General features: G+C 34.8%; 1 protein-coding gene across 4 annotated transcripts in view; it reads left to right on the top strand.

Annotated features, from left to right (window-relative positions):
• The window catches only part of LOC129976446 (alpha-tocopherol transfer protein-like), a 96,023-nt gene that overhangs the window by 63,774 nt on the left and 18,177 nt on the right, over nt 1-14,072 (top strand). The window lies entirely within an intron of this gene.

Genomic DNA, 14,072 nt, shown 5'->3' with positions numbered 1-14,072 from the left:
CCAAAATATAATAATAGTAATTAACTGCCTCTGGTAATCAGCCTGGCTATTTAGGCTGTTAAACGATTAATATGGGACGATGCATACCTTAAAAATTTTACCTTAATAACATTTTTACAACATCTATTTAATAGAATGAATCTGGTGCAAACGACTGTGGATATAAATTTATAAAATGTATTTTAGAATTAAAAGTGGAAGTGAAAGTCCTTTTTCCGAATAAAATACCAAACAAAAAGCAATTTCTTAAAAATCTTAAAATCGGTAAAAGTGAGTGATTGAATGTTTTGATGTATTTCACAATAACATTCAAAATTGCAACAGACTGTGCATTAAACTGAATTTTAAAAAAAATATAAATTTAAAAAAAATATAGAATAGACAGTACAGAAATGAATTTGATAGGATTAAAAAGACAACTTCTTCAGTTTTAAGATAATAAAAAAGTAATTTTTTTTAATAACAGTTTTGAAAAATGTAGCTGTCGATTTCCATAAAATAAGTCACAACGATCTTGTAATGAATCAGCTTCTTCCTGGGTGACCACTGTGACATTCCTTTTTCCCACACTCGATAATGTACATTCCGGGCCATTCTTCATCAACGAAACTCCCACAGTGTTAAGTGCCTCCAGATTGCCAAATGGAAGACCCTCCTTTTAAGTACGGTCATCTGGCCATTTAGTGCTAATCCAGATAAGGAACCACACGTGCGTTTCCCAGGCAAATAAATCGTGTCTTCGAAAGGCGACAGTGTCAAACACTCCAGATGTCCTGCATTTTTCCCATGGTGGAGGGTGAATCATCAATGGACATTTTCCCACGGGCGACCAGAGACGATTCAGGTTGTTCTGAACGGTGATTGGGTAACAGGGAGTCTGAGAGGAAAATAAAAGGTGAGATTTTTCGGAAGAAGACGGAGAGGAGCTTCGTGTGAACCAAGGAGGAGAAGCTTCGGGTGAATCGGACTTCTGCGTAGAATTCCACCCGAAGAAAATTCGGTGGATTCCGAGAGCTACCCCCGGAGTAGCCTAAGACGCCAACAGCCTGTTAGCTGTTCTTGTAAAGTTGTTTCCTTCGAAATGGTTCGAGGAACTATTCTTGTGTAATTTTCGTGTTGTAAATAGCATCATTCATTTAACCTAGATTAGAAAGAGTTGTTTTTATGTAATAAAGCTGTAAATAAAAAAAATTTGATCATATCGCTACCTGTTTTTGGATCGAGACTTTACAGCTTTAATATTTGGTGGCAGCGGTGTTGATAGAACTTTGCGCGGTAAGCTATCATTAGCTAACTGGACTTGCGTTTCAGACTCAGAGATTTCTAGTCTGAGAAAACTTACAATATCTAGGTTAAAGTTACTTTTAAAAAAGTTGCGTGGTAATTGCCAACTTCAAGATCGACGAGTGGAACTCAAAGCGAGGAAGAATCGCTGAGCTGCAAGAGCGTACTGACCCAAGTTAGAAAGGAATTCTCCAGCCGCAAGTTCGACGAGTGGACTCAACTTCGATTGGAATTCACTCTACCTCCAACCTGGTATCAACCAACCGACGAAGTGTTCCGAGTCTCCTGCACACCGGTGAGTGCTTCCTAACTTTCCTTTCTCTAGAGGCAGTAAATTTATTATAAAAGTAACTGTCGGTCACTGAAGTAAAATTTGAAATTTCAGTGTAGCATTTTAGAATTGGCTATTAAAGCAATGCAGTAAAGAAATTTTTAATTAGTTGGGACTAATTATAAAGATTAAAATTTTGGTGTACAAGTTCTGTTAATAAGTTATAGAAGTAATGTTAAATTGTAGATGCTAATTAACTTGTAAATGCTAAATGTAACCACAGGTTTCAGTGGCTGAACCAAATGCATTCGATGAATGATAACTTTGACTTTTTTCGAATGTGTATTAGATGAAAAATTGTGTGACAGTTTGCAGTAATTAGTTGAATAGAAATCTGCTGATTTCAGTAAGTTATTCAAAACTGGTGAAATAGTTAATAGAATTTATTTTGTGTATTGTATAAATCAACTGTGTTTTATGTGTATTGTTGATACATAAAGGAGTTCCTTGTGTTTAAAATCAGTTGAATTTTGTGTAGCTTAAAATATTTTTTTTTGAGAGTAAGATAGCTAATCAGTTTGTAAGTAGAATTAAATTAAGAAATGGCTTTCTTAAACAGAGCGTTAAAAATAGATTTATTCTCCCTGACGGAAGAATTAGGGATCGAGACTGACCCCTCAAATAAAGTAGTAGATCTGATCAGGAAAATTAAAGAGTTCCCAGATATTGACTTCGTAAAAGATAGATATGAAGTTATAGTGGAAGAACGAAAAACAGAGAAAGAGCGCGTAGAGGCAGAATTACAAGCTGAAAGGCAGCGCGAACGGGAATTTGAGTTGGAGCGTTTAAGAATATCTAATTCCTCGGAAATTAATAGCTCACATTCAAGCCGAAATGAAAATTCTAGACCGCGAAGAGATATTAAGCATTTAATGCCTAAGTTTGATAGTAACCAAACTGATATGTCAATTTATCTGACATTACTAGAGAGGCAATTAAAAACCGCCGAGATTGACGAGGCTGAATGGGTCTCTCAACTACTGTCATTATTGCCGTTAGATTTGGCTCACATCATAGCGAAAGAACCGGAAGACAAAGCTCAGGATTACGAGCATATTAAACAAGTTTTGCTGGAACGATTTAAGATAAAAACTGAGACATATAGGCAGCGTTTCGTGAGCCATCAGAAAAAACCGAACGCATTGTGGAAGGAATTAATTTTTGATATGGAACATTTCTTAGATGGTTGGCTTTCGGGATCGGGTGTAACGGATTTTACCGGGCTAAAGAAATTGCTAATCACCGACCAGATAAAAAAACGCGTCCCGAGCCAGATAAGAGACCATTTTCTAGACGTATGGTCGGAGTTCGTGGATCCTTTTGTTCTAGCCGAGAAACTGGACCACTACGAATCGGTGCGGACGAAATCCAACTTTGTAAAATTCCCCGAAAGAAAAATGGTTGAGAGAAACAGACCGTTTTCGCCTAAGAAAGAAGAGAAGTATAAAGCGACGGAAAGAATGGCAAACGCTAAACCCAATGAAAATAAATCGTGGAGGAATTTAGCCCCACAAAGGAATTGGAGGGGAGACAATTTTGATCAGCGGAAACAATTACAATGTTATGAATGTCTGTCTACGACGCATTTAAGGCCAAACGGCCCTCAATTAAAAAAGAATCAACCGACAGAGCAGATAAATCACGTAGGAAGCGCGCACGAAAATGAATTATTTGCTCCCTATATAAGTGAAGGATCCGTTAACGGATCGGAAATTAAAATTCTCCGGGATTCAGGCGCCAGCGTAGATATCGTTACACGAAATTACGTCTGTAATGCAGATTTTACCGGTGAGGTAATTTGGGTGAAACAACCATTGGACTTAGATTTGAGGTGTTTGCCTCTGGCACGTGTAAGGCTCAATAGCCCAGAGTTCGGGGAGGTCGTCACAAAGGCCGCTATTGTTGATTCATCTCTCGATCAAGGAATTTACCTTCTTAGTAACGCCACGGCCGAGTTACTTAACAAACGTATCAGTATTGCCACTGTGAATGCTGTCACTACTCGTTCAAAGGGGATGGAAAAGCAAGGAGAATAGAAAGCGGGACAGGAGGGAAGAATGAGATAGAACCTGAAATGCAACTGAGAGAAGAATCGTTACCACCCATTGAGATAGGGGAAGGAGCTGAAGATTTATTCACTCCGTTCAAGATAACTCAAGGAGAATTTTCAAAGGCTCAAATGGACTGCGGAACCTTGGAAGAATGTAGGGAACGCGTTAACAAAGGACATGAGGGATTTAAAAAGGAAAAGGGATTGTTTTTTAGGGTAACAAAAGATCATTTAGAAACCCGAGATCTCAATTAATTGTGCCGAAAAAATTCAGACCGGCAATATTAGAGATGTGCCACGAGTCGACGTCGGCACATCTGGGGGTAACTAAAACGAAAGATAGGGCCCTAAAATATTATTTTTGGCCAAATTGTGTAAAGGATATCGAGAATTACGTTCGCTCGTGTGATCCTTGTCAACGAATCGGTAAACCAAGGGAGAAGACAAAGGCCCCTCTCAAATTAGTTCCCGTTATATCGGAAATTTTTAGCAAATTAAATATTGATTGCGTAGGACCATTACCCATTAGTGAGAAAAACAATCGATATTTGTTAACGGCGATGTGTATGTCTTCAAAATATCCGGATGCAATCCCTATAGAAGACCTTACGTCAATCACAGTGATAAATGCTATGTTAAACGTTTTTAGTAGAATGGGGTTCCCCCGTGAGATACAGTGTGATTGGGGTACGTCGTTCACTAGCTATTTAACCACAGAATTTTTTGATAAGTTCGGAATAAAAGTCACTCATTCATCTGTGCGGCATCCCCAGACAAACCCGGTAGAGCGTTTCCACAAAACCATTAAGCGACTTCTAAAGGTACTATGTTTAGAGTCCGGAAAGGATTGGGAGAAAAATCTTCCCGCAACTCTGTTAGCTTTGAGAACGGTTACTCACGAGAGCACAGGATTTAGCCCCGCTGAGTTGGTTCACGGAAAAAACCTAAGGACTCCAGAAGTGCTGTTATACGAGCACTGGGTAGCACCGAAAGAAAACGAAACGGCGGTAGCCAAATACATGTACGACTTAATAAACCGCATGAGACGTTGTCAGGATATAGCAGTAACCAGGATGTTGGAGACGCGAGATAAGAGAAAATTATGGTATGACAAAAATGCTGTCCATCGCCAATATAAATCCGGTGATCAAGTGTTGGTGCTCGCAGCATCTATGCCGAATAAACTATCAGTACAGTGGATAGGGCCAGGCGAAATTCAATCTCAATTGTCGGAAACGAACTATATAGTGAAAATGACAGGAAAGGAGGCCAAGCCCCAAATTTTTCACGTTAATCTGTTGAAACCTTACCATAAAAGATTGGCGGAGGTGAATCTAGTGTTCCACGAGGAAAAAGTGAATGTGGAGACGGAAAATGATTTAGAGATCGCATACCCGACGGGAGACGTAAACGTGTACGATTTCGAGGAAATATCTCGAAGTAGCAACTTAGAAGAGAGGTTAACGACGGAGCAGATTGGGGAACTCAAAGAGTTGTTACATAAACATAAAACAGTTTTTTCAAATAAGCCGGGAAAAACCCATCTAGTTGAGCACGATATAGAACTGATCAGTAATCAGCCGGTTCGGTCGAAGCCATATCGCACATCACAACGCCAAGCCGAAATTTTGAAATCGGAAATAAAGCAGATGTTAGATCTGAAAATAATTGAAATGGGACAATCAGACTATACATCACCAATGCTGTTAGTAGAGGCACCGGGAAAGGCCCCAAGACCTTGTATTGATTACCGAAAATTAAATAGTGTAATTAAAACTGAGTACTTCCCCTTGCCCAATTTAGAAGAGCGAGTAGAAAGAGTTTCCGCCGCAAAATTTATTACGGTACTAGATCTAGCGAAGGGCTACTGGCAAATTCCAATGACGAAGAACGCAAGTCGGTTAGCAGCGTTCGTAACTAATTTCGGGACGTATCTCCCTCTAAGAATGCCATTTGGATTGGTGAATGCGCCATATTTTTTTAGTAAGATGATGGCTGAGATATTAGGGAATTGTGAGAAGTATGCAGTACCTTACTTAGACGATATTGCGATCTATTCCGAAACATGGGAAGAACACTTGAAACATGTTGACGAGGTTCTTAAAAGAATAGGAGCGGCAAATCTAACCGTGAAACCATCAAAATGTCAGCTAGCACAGAGCCGGACGAAATATTTAGGACATATGGTAGGAGATGGCGTTCGAACACCAGCCGAAGCAAAAATCAAAGCAGTGATAGATTTTCCTACCCCCAAAACAAAAACTCAGATACGAGCTTTCCTTGGGCTAGCGGGTTATTACGCACACTATGTGGAAAAATTTTCTGTCATAGCCGCACCTTTAACCAACGCATTGAAAGGTAGGATGACGAAAGAGCAGATTAGATGGACGCCCGAATGCGAACAAGCATTCCAAGAATTAAAAATGAGTTTGACAAAAAAAACCCGTCTTGCATGCCCCTGATTATACAAAAAAATTTATAGTCCAAACTGATGCGTCGGATGTAGGGATGGGAGTTGTAATGTCTCAATTAGATTCCGAAGGCAAGGAACATCCTATTTTATATCTAAGTAAGAAATTTTCAGACGCGGAAAAGAAATATAGCACTACTGAAAAAGAGTGTGCTAGTATAGTATACGCCATAAAGAAGCTTAAATTTTACTTGGATGGCCAGCACTTCACTATTGTCACGGACCACAATCCGTTAGTTTGGCTAAAAAATAATGCGGGTAACAACCCTAGATTGATGAGATGGTCATTGGCTTTACAACCATACAACTATACTGTCACACATAAACCGGGCAGTAAGCACCAGAATGCTGATGGTTTGAGCCGCTGTAACCTTTAAAAAAAGGAAAATCTAGTGATAAATTTTAATGTGTAAACGGTATTTTAATGTGTAAATAGTGTTTTAATGTAAATTGTTTTTTAAAATGTATTTGTATTGTATAATTGCCTCTAAGAAGGGATAGTTGGTTCCACGACCCAGTAGTGACTTTCGTCCAAGACTGGACAAAAGTCCCCTTTCAAAGGGGGGGAGAGTTGTAATGAATCAGCTTCTTCCTGGGTGACCACTGTGACATTCCTTTTTCCCACACTCGATAATGTACATTCCGGGCCATTCTTCATCAACGAAACTCCCACAGTGTTAAGTGCCTCCAGATTGCCAAATGGAAGACCCTCCTTTTAAGTACGGTCATCTGGCCATTTAGTGCTAATCCAGATAAGGAACCACACGTGCGTTTCCCAGGCAAATAAATCGTGTCTTCGAAAGGCGACAGTGTCAAACACTCCAGATGTCCTGCATTTTTCCCATGGTGGAGGGTGAATCATCAATGGACATTTTCCCACGGGCGACCAGAGACGATTCAGGTTGTTCTGAACGGTGATTGGGTAACAGGGAGTCTGAGAGGAAAATAAAAGGTGAGATTTTTCGGAAGAAGACGGAGAGGAGCTTCGTGTGAACCAAGGAGGAGAAGCTTCGTGTGAATCGGACTTCTGCGTAGAATTCCACCCGAAGAAAATTCGGTGGATTCCGAGAGCTACCCCCGGAATAGCCTAAGACGCCAACAGCCTGTTAGCTGTTCTTGTAAAGTTGTTTCCTTCGAAATGGTTCGAGAAACTATTCTTGTGTAATTTTCGTGTTGTAAATAGCATCATTCATTTAACCTAGATTAGAAAGAGTTGTTTTTATGTAATAAAGCTGTAAATAAAAAAAATTTGATCATATCGCTACCTGTTTTTGGATCGAGACTTTACAATCTACAACGACTATTAAGCCTACTTTTGTGCCTTTCTGTTTGACGCTTGCTTCTTGAATACTTTTACATATTCTTTCCTCCCACTGAATGGAATTTTTTGTGACGTGGCGAGCCTTCTCCAGAGTGTTTCTAATATAATTTTTGAGCTAATTAGTGATGTGTTGAATCAAGTGCATATGTAAAAATATTGAACGGACCTATATGGAACCTTTTTTTAGTGAGTTTATAACATTTTACTGTCACCATTCGATAGTAAATAATAAGAGGGATTTTTGTATTATATACCTTAAAGTTTTATATATTTATATATATATAGATTGCTCCAAATATATATCGATAAAAAAGCGATCAGGAATGAATATATATTGTTCGAGAACGATATTCATTGGAATTTATTATTTTCAGCAAAGCTTTATGTAACAATACACAATAGTAATATTGTTTTATTACATTTTTCGAGTAATTTATATAACGCAAACATTAAAAGAAACTCATCCGAAGTCATTGACACACTTATTCAAATTTTTTCAAGGGCCGCGGTGGCCTGGTGGTAAGGTCTCGGCTTCGGAACCGGAGGGTTTCAGATTCGTGACCGATTCCACCGAAGAACCGTCGTGTAAAGGGGTCTGTTGCACGTTAAATCCGTCATGACCAAATGTCCTCCCGCTGGTGTGGTGTGGAGAGGGGGTGCCAGCTCAGGTGTCATGCTCGTCATCTGACCGCGGTTCAAAATGACGAGGTCCGTCCCAAAATAGCCCTAGTGTTGCTTCAAACGGGACGTTAATATAACCAAACAAATTCGAATTTTTTTCAAACTAGAAATAAACACTACACGTAATATTAGAAAAAAAAATTTCAAATTTGATAATTCAAAATAATTTTTACAAATGCTAACAGTAATAATTTGGAACCACATATTTTCATAAATCAATTATTCAATAAAGTAGAGATTTAAAAAGTTTATATGAAAAATTAAGGAAAAAATAAAAAATATATAATATTCTTAAACTGGATGTTATTCCTTCTTGTGCATAATGATAAATATTAAATTTTCATCATATTTTAACCCTTTAAAGTCCCATTTTTTTCTAGTCATATTTTGTTAAAATACTTTTAGGCTTGAAATTAGAATAAGAAAAAGGATTCATTTAGCTTATTAGATAAATTCAATTAAATTAATTTGCTTAATTAATAATGAAGTAACAAATCAAGACACATCATTTTGTCTGAGATAAAGAACTGAAGCATCTAAGTTTCTGACTTACTAAAAAAATGTGTCAGAACTTATGCCAACCTACATAATTTCATACAGAGATTGATAAATTTGGTGGGAAATATACTTGCCACCGCCCTAGAAAGGGTTAAATTATGTGTCAAAGTTCGGAATGAATTTTTCGATAAACGATCGAAAATGTTTATATTTTTGATTATTTGCATAAAAAAGATTGAAAAATCATGTATGAAATTAAAATACACCAGTTATGTGTCAAAAGTTTTTAAAAATTCGGAAAAAGAGCTTTTTTTTTTGCTAAAAAGAGGCACAAAGCAAAAACCTTCTAATTTAGATGTTTATCAAATGATTTACTTAACATTTTGGAAATAGCTTAAGGAAAAAAATTTCTAGTTCCTGAAATAAAAAAAAAGTTATATTTCTATCCATTCTTTAAATATTGCAGTTCGACCGATAAACAACACGAAAGTTTCAATTTTTTTTCACATTGTGAAGCCTTAAAAAATATAAAATATTTCTATGTTAATAGATTACTTTTTCTCTAATTCAGAAGCTGCAGAACATATTCGGAAATTATTATGCCAAATTTGAATAAAAAAAAAGCATTAGATTCTAATTTATGAAACTTTCCGTAAGAAAATTCTATCATATTCTACAGGGTGTTTATTTAGTCCCGGACCCATTTTGATGATTAATAACTCATAAAATAATAAAGATAGATTAAAATTAATAACATAAATGGTTAAATAGACTCAAAAAGTTTCATGACCCTTGTCAATGAACTTTCACGTGTGCCCCCTTCGTCGCACGGAGAATATCAAGTCGATAGTCAATTTCACGCCCTGTAGCGGCAAGCATGTCGGCATCCACAGAGCCTATTGCGGTTGTAATTCTGGCTTTTAGGTCATCAATGTTCGACACTCTCCTCCTGAAAACGTTGGAGGATCTTTTTGGTAAATTCTGAAATTTCTCTGTGCTTGCACTATCGATTTCGTTTCTATGAACCACCATAAAATCTGTGCTTTCTCTTGTGGTGTATGCATTCTCATTAATATCCGCTCGAATAAAACATCACATACAAAAGTACTACATGGAACAAACACATCAAAAGTAAACATAACATAGCAATAGTTGCCAAAAACAAAAGAGAGAAAAATGCAATTAATAAGCAGACGATATTTAGAAAAGTACAGATATTTAGGCTGGAAAATGAAATTATCTGAAATTAACCACACGCGCAGACGATATTTACAAAAGTAAAAATATTCAAACCTGAAAAGGAAAATATATGAGTTATTCCATCGATAAATGCCATAAGTTTGTTTATATCTTCATTACTTTATGAGTTATTAAACATCAAAATGGGTCCGAGACTTTATAAACACCCTGTATATTTGAGAAGTTAGCATCTAAAGATGAAAAATGGCATCTAAATGTATGCAGATGAAAATATGAAAAGCAATATTACTTACCAAAAATGTGACTTAGACATAAAATTCTAACGGTTTTTATGAAGAAACCTTTTCAAACATTAAACTAAAAAAAATCGTAGTTTTGTAAAAAAATCGATTTTGAACATAATCACTCGCCTTAAAGAAATTTTTAAAAGTACACAAATGTTACGTTTTTGCCATTTTACTGCATTTTTTTTTTTTTTTTTTTTTTTTTTTTGCATTAATGATTTTCTGGTTTAAAAAATTATTCATTATTTTTTGGAAAGTTTTCAGTTTATTTTTATTTCTTCTTTTGCTTAAAAGGATGAATAATCAAATTATATAAAACTACCAAATTGACGTGATTTGAGCTGGAAAAATGATCGAACAATCGAACAATGGTAATTGAGTAATTGAACAGTTTGTGGTTTTGATCTAAAAATGTACAGAGAGGGGAAATCAGTTCTTTCGGATTTGGATGGACTAAACCTATCATATGATTTATACAAATAAAACGTAGCTTTATTTAATTGGATTAGATTCAATGGAAAAATTAGTTATTCCTAAATGCAAACTATGCTTTATTTCTGATGCTATAAGATCAGCAAAATGTGTCGTAATTACAAACAGACCATTTAGAATGCCATTTCTATGAAATGAAAATTTAAGGTATCTAACTCGGTTGAAAACATGAATATATTTTTTTTTTTGCAGTTTTAATAAATAAATAAATATAAAAAAAATAATATAAAAAACAGGTACGTTTCTGTTTCCAATAATATCATTATTTTGTCCCTATATGAATTAGAAGAAAGTTATAGCAAACTAAAACTTATAGCATGAAAGTAATGCTTATTTATAAGCATTTAAAAAGTTTAATATTATTTTCATAAGAACGAGTTATTACCTAACTGCTGTACGAATATCATCATATTTTAAAATATAATCAATATATTTTAATGAAATTTATAATTCGTTATGTTATGCAGTAATGTAATGAATTATGGATTTGATGTCAAATGCTCTAGAAATGGATTTTTGATTGTTTAATTTAAATATTGTTGAAAAAAATTCCCAAATTTTACAGATAATTTCATATATTACACAGAAAAATGTTGAATATAATTCTTAGAAAATTGTTAGTTACATTGCAAGATTCGTTACACATGCACTGTTATAAAGAAATATGAAAAACTGCAAATTTTTTTTTTCTAGAACTATCCTAGTTTTTGTAAATAAATGTAAAATTTACAACAGAACAAAATATGCTTTTTCTTCAAACGCTACATATATATTCAAATAATTTAATATCATTCTTTTCTTATATTAATAAAAAAAATCATATTAGCAATTACACACACACACACACACACACACACATACACACACACACACACATACACACACACACACACACACATATGTATATATATATATATATCGGATATCTTAATGACAAATTGACCAGGTAAAAAAATGCGTTAATCTGTTTTTGTTATTATAAAATTTCATTATTGTGGCAGAACAAATCATACATTTCAATATATATTTAGTACATAATATAAATGGCTGCAAATTTATAATCGTAATTTTTATTTTTCAGTTTGCGAAGAATATAACGTGAAAGTATTGCAAATATTAAAAATTTTGGAATTAATTTTATGATAAATTTCATGAAGTTTGAACTTTTTCCTTTCAAAAATTCATTGTTTTATGAAATGTAAATAATCTAAGTGAAAGTTAAGTACTATCTGCAAAAAAATTGCTTTCAGTTTAGATAACTTGACGTCATTTTATCATCCATTTAATTTCGATTTAAAATACTTTAAATTGCAGACAACGATATTGCTAATGTTAGTAATTTTATTAAATTTCCGTTTTTAACGCTAAATAACAGACAATTCAAATCTTAATGACAATAATATTTTACAATTCGACATCGATATGTCTACAAAAAGATTTTGAAACAACTGCAAAAGAGATAAAATATGCGATAAATCTATAAAAATAAAATTGTTGCATCATTTAAACATTTTTGCTGCAATAAGCAGAAGCAATAACCATTATTTACGCTCCGTTCCAATATCTTTATCTATTACTGATATTGAAAATGAAATGCGTTCTTTCTATCTTTATTTCTCATCAAGTGCTTTCAAATAAATTCAAGATAAGGCAGAAACGAAAGGAAAAAGCATTTCACTTTCTCCGAAAATATTTGCATTTTTTAAAGTGCTTTGTTTGGATTAGGAAATGTTTATGTTGTGCTGCAACCAGTTATTTAATACAATTTAAAGCATTTTGAAATTAGGGCTTCTAGGCCCGGTTTCTTAACACTTTTAACCATCGCCAAGATTAGAGACACTTTATATTTTAAAGTAATTGTATCTCCATTTTCAAGCTTATATTCCTAGTTTTTATTGCTTAACTATTAAAATTCATTTCTCGATGCAGTTGGTGCTAATATAAGATCAATAAAACTGGTCTCCCAAAATTTTCTCGCATACTCACTAATATACTTGTCATGTCAGAGAACTTTTTACTGGTGTACACTAGTTGCGAAATATGAAATTTTGGCTTCAATTTAGCATTATTACGGAATCTATCGTGTCACCCTTGGCGAGTTATTTGGCGATTAATCTCTGGCATGCCATTAACAGCATCAGAAAATTGAATTTGTGTTTTAGACTCGTCTTTCTCCACCGATCGAAACAAAAAAATTGACGCAAAACTACAAATTCCCATACGAAATTTGACATATTTAAGTCATTTTTTTCAATTATCGCATTTATCTATTTCTGAAATTATAGGCCGACAGACGGTCAACCCGTAATCGGATTCAGATCAAAATTGAACAGGTGTCTACTCCATAGATATTAAATCTGTGTACCGCATTTTATCTATTTAGCTCTCTTCGTTTTGTAATTATCTTGTTAATTTATATTCGAACAGTCGGAATTGCGCTGGAACAGATTATAGAGAAAATTTGATAGAATTCTGCAAATTTGGTGTAAATAGTGTATACCAAATTTCAAGATTCTAGCTCAAATCGTTTTCGAGTTATTTTGTCACAAACAGACAAACGGTCTGAAAATGTGTTTTTTAAAATTATTTTACCATTGCCATACTTTCTCTATACTGCATATACGTTGACGTAAAAAATCTTACTATTATTTATTATATGAAATTAAGATATTTTCGTGTTTTTCGAAGACATTTTAGTGTCCACAGACATATCCCCATCACGCTGATTTTAGGTGTGCTGTATGTGTGCATTTGTGAGATGTCAATAAACGGCTACTCCGCCCCGTCCGTAGTGCATTTGAGTAAATAGAATCATTGGAACACCGGGATCTATAGTCAAATTTAAAGTCCATCACAGGTCGAAATAGCAACTCTCGTTGGAATTATATCCCGTCATTGGTAAGGATAGTCAACCCCACACCATTTATGTATTCACTAGAGTGGCGAGAACCAACCACCATGTCTGAAGCATATCTTCTTCTTTTTGAGGTGCCCCTTAAAGGAGCGTTTGTGAGATGGGCACTTGCTCACAGCTCCGGAATAGAATTATACATTCAATAGAAATTGCCATTTTGTTACCAAGGGCAAATATTTCTTTCCAAATATTTTGGCAACCTACAGAACACAGACCTGAAAGAATATCTTCTCTTATCAAAGCCAGGGGAGGTTCAAAAAGATTAAAATTGACAAGATATTCGAAATATTTTTTTCACTTAGTAAAACACAATATCATCTAATCATTCGTCTTTTGAAACTGAGCTCTTGTCCTTCAAACAAAGAGTATTTTTTTCATTTTATATAATCAGCTAATGTATAACAGGAATATTATATACAATATACTTTTTATCTATTCATTTATATATTATGAAGTTTAAAGTTTATAAAAAATGTCCGTATACGTCTATGACAAACCAGCAAAAGGGAAATGAGCTCTAGACATGGAGAAATGATATGATGTTCAA

Source organism: Argiope bruennichi, chromosome 7 (genome assembly GCF_947563725.1).
Source record: "Argiope bruennichi chromosome 7, qqArgBrue1.1, whole genome shotgun sequence".
NCBI classification, from domain to species: domain Eukaryota; kingdom Metazoa; phylum Arthropoda; class Arachnida; order Araneae; family Araneidae; genus Argiope; species Argiope bruennichi.
The sequence above is the reverse complement of the archived record's forward strand: the minus strand, read 5'-3'. Positions and strand labels throughout refer to the sequence as shown.